This window comes from Nicotiana tabacum, chromosome 22 (genome assembly GCF_000715075.1).
Source record: "Nicotiana tabacum cultivar K326 chromosome 22, ASM71507v2, whole genome shotgun sequence".
NCBI lineage: Eukaryota > Viridiplantae > Streptophyta > Magnoliopsida > Solanales > Solanaceae > Nicotiana > Nicotiana tabacum.
In genome coordinates this window covers 179,941,370-179,947,295 of record NC_134101.1, presented here as the reverse complement: position 1 = coordinate 179,947,295, position 5,926 = coordinate 179,941,370, and the positions used below count along the sequence as shown (strand labels likewise).

Here is a 5,926-nt window from a genome sequence, read left to right as displayed (position 1 = left end):
CATAGGCAGGAATTTCCTCTTCCTGGTGAGCATATTTAGGCATGGTAGCCATAGCTCCTTCAACACAAGAAAGGGAAGATGAAAACTTAGGCGAAAACTTTGATCTGATGCGGCACTAAAACTAGTGCAAAAAAAGAACTGTATAGAGACATGTAGTTACACAAAGCGGCAGAGCCTTCAAAATAGGGAAAACAAGTGTGTATATATATATAAGAAGAGAGGTGATTATTCATTAACTTTGATAGCCAATCAGCTCTCACGACGCAATTATGACTTTTTGGGAAATGTACCGACGGGGCCGTTTCGGTCACTTCATTGTCATGTCACATGAGTGATGCTGCCACCCCGTGTTCGAGACACCAAAGGGTTAAGTCAAGTCCTTACTGACCCGACCTAGGGAAGGTATGCAATCAGAACCAGAGCCACCCGACCTAAAGGCTCTCTGCTGCTCCAAGGTCGAGCTCGAAGAAGTTAAAGTTAAGTTCGAAGATTGACTTCGGTGTAAACACTAAGGGGCTAAACTTTGAAGACACCAAAATCCTTTGTTTTCCAAAAATATATTTACAAAGTGCATTTACAAAACTCCCACACGGAGTTTATGTACAAGAAAAGAAGAAGCAAAGAAAAAAGGGGGCAAAGGTGGCTTAGTCTTCATCTTCGCCACTCCCCGAGCCACTCGTTTAGCCCTCGTCTAAAGAAGTAGGAGCTGCTGACTCCTCTTCCAAGGCCTTCGCTTCTTAGACCTCGGCGGAGAGATCAAAACCCTTGGCATACATTTCCTCGAAGGCCTCTCTCCAAGCCTCTAACCGAGCACATGCAAGGGCGCGAGCCATTTTGAGCTCGGCCTCTTTAGATATTTCTCTGGCTTGAGCATTTGATACAGCAACGTCTTTTCGATAAGAGGATAAGAGTGCATCGGTGTCAGACTTAGCCACATAACGCAGCAGCAGACTCAGTATGAAGCACCTGGAATTTGTGATCCTCTTCCTTAGCACCCTAAAGAAGACCCTGGGTCGAGGCCAGCTCCCCTCGGAGAGTATCCCTTTCCAAGGTTGTGCTATCCTTGCACCACTTTAGCTCAAGTATTTCGGCATCTTTGGTGGCAATATCCTCCTGAAGCTGCTATGCTAGGGCATCCTTTCGCTCAATCTGCAAATGTCGAGCCAAAGATGGTAAACACCAAGTAACTAAAACAACAAGCAAGCTCATAAATATTGAGCTACCCACTCAGTGAAGTTGGCCCGCTCTTGGAGCATTTTCTTCGAGCCTGCTCGAAGGCTGTTCAGTTCCTCCTCCCTTCGGGCGTATAGAGTTTTTAGCTCTCTCGACTCCGTGGAAAGTTTCTCGAACTCCTCCTCGCGATGGGTCAGTTCAGCTCTTAACTTAGAAAAAGCCTGGTCATACAACATCATGACCTATAGCACAAAGGAAAGAAGTAAGGAAAACAAAGGTCATAACTCAAGGCGCAAAGATTATGTCAACATCACCTATTTTTGGAGTTTCGCGGCCTCCTCGAGAGCGACTGGGGCATCGAGATCATCATCCTCTTCAACGCCGGCAAAGAAATCTCCAAATATCCCATCCTCCCCCCGGGATGCCCCCACACCGGTGTTCTCCCTGTTCTGGGCATCCTGTATTTGCCCTGGGGAAAATGATGGGCCTGATTGAAGACCTCACATGACGTCAACCTCTATCGAGGCTTCTTCTTGCCCTCGAAAGGCCTTAGAGCCAGATCCTCCAAATGTGCCGAACAAGTGTTCATCAGCACAAGTTGAACCCTGTTCAGTAATTGGCTTGGGAACTGTACCCGAACCCTCCTCAAGGGGTTCCTCAGTATGAGGTGGGGCCGTATTGGCCGCCACTTATTCAGCAGTCTTCTGCCCGGCAATCGTCGAAGCATCAGTGCTTCGTTTTGACCTATGTATCAATGGGCAGCTGTCATCATCTTCAGCACGAAGACTCTCAGCCGCTGCCAAAGTTAGGACCGTTGCATCGGTTTTGGGCTTCCGAGCCTTGGCTCTTTTTGGTTTCGAGGACTCCGCCAGCGTCTCCTCCTTTCTCTTTCTATCTTTGGCAGGCCTTTGAGTCTCCTCGTCGCCAGGAAGGGGTGATCTCATTGAAACAACTTCCCCGAGGCCTACACAGGCATAAAGTGTCAAACACTCCGCCAAAAAATCCATTCATAAGGGATTTGGAAGTAATAATGGTACCATGATTCTTGGCCTCCCATCGAGTTTTGGCCAGATCACGCCAAACGCGCTTATCATATAGAGAGGCGGAGTCTAAAAGTCTAACCCAGCCCAGGAGGTCGTTGAATGCGCGGGGGAACCACATGATGGATAAGCAATTAGAGAGAAACCAATTCAAATAACAAAGGATTTAGTTCGAAAGAGGAAAAAAGGACATTCAGATGATACAACATGGGTCACACCTCCTTTTTTACACCCCGAGGGTATATAAGGGAGTTTTTTCAATTAAAGTAACATTATTCGAAATGTGATTATTTAATTTATCAGAGTCGCTACTTGGAATAGTTTATTTGGTGTCCCAAGTAACCGGTTTATTTTAAAATCCCATATCGAGGAAAAATTTATTTTTTAAAGTCTACGAACTAGAAATTCTAGATAAGGATTTCTGTTAACCCGGAAAAAGGTGTTAGGCATTCCCGGGTTCCGTAGTTCTAGCACGGTCGCTTAATGATTATTACTTGGCTTAAGTTGTCTAATTACTTATTTTAGGACCTATGTGCATTTACCTTTTATCCGCTTTTAATCACTTGATTTATATGTAATTAAAGAATTGAGTTACGCGTACATATACTCTCTTCTTTTAGCACGTCGAAAATTATGTCATGCGAATGTGTCCACAATTAATAACGCTTTATTTATTTTATTAAAAAAAATTTGGTTGAAGTTGCGGGAACGCATCCCTCGAGTTATTTTTTAGAATTAATTTGCAATTATGTTACACGAACGTATACATAATTACAATAATAGTCTAAATCAAGCCTAAAGCAAACTACGAGTGTTTGATTAAGGCGTAATTTTGAAGTACACCTAAAGACGTGATTATATCACTAAACTATTCTACATCATGTAGCTAGGTGTAAATGTACAATACTATATGAGATACTTATTTGAAATAAATGTGGTAACTTTATTTATTAGATGCCAAACATGCCCAGATTTTGAAGTTTAGGGCCTGACAAAGGTTGAGACCAAATCAACTCTAACCCAAGACATATATTGCCTATTATTCAAGCAGCTAAATTAATTCTAAAAGAACTTGGACCTGACTTAATTCAGATGAATCTGCCCCGAATAAATTATTAAGCAATTAATCAATTTAAACGTAATGCATTCAAGAAGATTTGGGCCTACTAATGAGTACAAGTAACTCTGGCCCAAAATCTATTTGTGGACAAATAAATAAACTTAATAATGAGTCCAAGTGAACTTTAGTCCAACACATATTTGAAGGAAATTTGAAATTAATATTCCTAATGACAAAATGCAGGATTTTAACTATATTTTTGTTTATCTTTTGAAACAGAAAAGTAAAAAAAAAAGGTATTTAATAAATAAAATCTGTTAAATTTTAAACAATATTCCTACTAATTTGTCTATGTGTTTTATTTTCGAAATTTTGATTTTGAAGCTGATTTGTATTTCAAATATCTTGAAGTGTGAATGCTATTGATCAACTCATTTTTGTTTTAGTAAAAATCAAAACACAAATTCATAAACCCAATTGGCTTTGGGCCTGAAAATGTATTATGGTTATCACTTAGTTACTTTGTAAAAATCTGATCTTTTTACTTTAAGCTAATAATAATCCAACATTATTTAACTATTAAAAACAGTGTGGTAAATTGCTAATCTATTAAGCTAGTTTAAGACACAAGGAAATGCAGTAAAATTATTACATTTTTTGCTAACTGAATAACCAAACTGCCTATTGCTATTCTAACAGAATTTCTGAAAAATGATTTATGTGATACTACTACCTATGAACATACAAATTTTATAAATGTATGAATCTTTAAGTAGATTATGTAATTTTCAGAACACTTTTAAACTAATACATTTGCCTAAAACATTGTAAACAAATTTGCAACATAACAAAAAAATAAGCTTCAAACTAATTGCAGATTTATCAACAAATTCTCATCATGATTCAGCGAAAGAATGAAACTTTACACTTTTTGTTAAGAAAAGTACCTTGACAACAACAAGAAAACAAACAGAAAGAAAATAGGTCTCTGAAAAGTTGAGTGAGAAACAGCAGCAAACCCAAACAGAAAACCAAACCAGCTTCCAAAAACCCAGAAATCCAGAAGATAGTGTGAAAAACCAGTAGGAGTTCTTTGCTAATAGTGAAAGAAAGAGACTCCAAAGTCGTGCAGAATCAATGTATTTTTTATGTCCAAAATGTATATCCAGCTCTATGTATAATGAAAAGAAGGAGTGTATTTATAGAATGAGGAGGTGAAAAGGGATTAGAATTCAGGTCCAAAGAATCTGCCAGAATTCCCTATAAATTAGGAAAAATGACATCTTCTTTATAGAAATGGACAGTTGTCCAATTTTTAGCACCTTCCTTATCCCAAAAAATGGACAAGTATCCTATTTTCGGATAATTTTTGGATCTTATCCTTTTCCTTACTCAGCATTGGGACAGTTGTCCCTATTCTAGAAAGTTCTACCACTTTCTGAATGATTTTTTAAAATTTAGGTTTCCAAAATTGACCCTTAAGGATCTTGGAATTACCTCAAAACTGGATTGGTTTCGGGTCTGAGTCAAATGACTCTTGGCCTAAAGAGCTTGGGCTCTTAAACTTTAACAAAGCTATGGGCCTGTCCATTTAGCCAGGCCCAATTTTAAAACGAAAATAAATAAATAAATAATGTCAAAGCCATGGGCTTGTCAATTTAGCCAGGCCCAGAAAATTAACAACAATAACAAAAATGAAATATTGAGGAAGAAATGATTTTTTTTTATATTTTTACCTTTATTTTTTTTATTTTTGATTAATCCATCTAATTAATTAATTATCAAATGAAATAACAACTACATCATAATATAAAACTAACATAATATGATTATACTAACTTTACATATATTTTAATCCGGTTTTAACTAATTAATTAATTATAATGGAAATAACTAAACATGATAATTAACAAAATAAATACAAAAATGTGTTAAAAATAAATAACAGAAATAAATAAATAAAAAACGGAATAAAATGTGGGAAAAAAATAACAAAAATAAAAATACAAAAATAACATAATTAAATAAAATGCGTAAATAAAAATAACAAAATTAAATGGGTCTAACCGTAAAAAAATCCTCAAGCCAAGACTCCCCTCTTGGATCTAAGATCCTTGATGTAAAATCTTGGCCGGAGGACTTTTTAACAGTTAGAAAAAATGGAAAGGGGGGTTGGTTTTTTATGGATTTAGATTGTGGGGGTGAGGTAGAGGAGAAGAAGAGGAGAAGATTGAAGTTATTTTGAAGTTTTTTGGAGGTCGCCGCCGGTGGAGATTTCCGGCGGGCGGCGGCGCCGTAGGGAGGGGCGACGGCGGAAGTGGGGTAGAGAGAAGGGGGAGAGATGAGGGCTTTAGGGTTTGGGGAGTTGAGAGAGGAGTGGAAGAGCGTGGGAGTTTGGAAATGATGGGGGAGGTGGAAATTTTATGACACTTTTATATTAAAAGGGGGGGTGAGTTCCGGACCGTTGGATCTTGTTGAAGATCAATGGCCAAGATTAAAAGGGGGGAAGATGTGTTGGGATCAGATTTTTAAGGTTTTTGGGCTTGGGCTGTCTTGGGTTAAATTAGGATTGCGCTAGTTTAGGAAGAAGTGGCCCAATTCGGCCAAAAGCCCTTCTTCTTTTTTTTTTAATTTTTTAATGACTAATTAATTT

The 5,926-nt window shown here is 38.2% G+C and overlaps 1 long non-coding RNA gene across 1 annotated transcript; it reads right to left on the bottom strand.

The window, feature by feature from the left end:
• Positions 1–541: 541 nt before the first annotated feature.
• On the bottom strand, positions 542–4,452 carry LOC142176557 (uncharacterized). The gene is made up of 3 exons (XR_012705221.1): positions 4,221–4,452; positions 1,228–1,415; positions 542–1,149 (listed from the first exon to the last, which is right to left on the bottom strand). It is a non-coding gene; the product is annotated as an uncharacterized LOC142176557 (long non-coding RNA).
• Between the last annotated feature and the right edge of the window lie 1,474 nt (positions 4,453–5,926).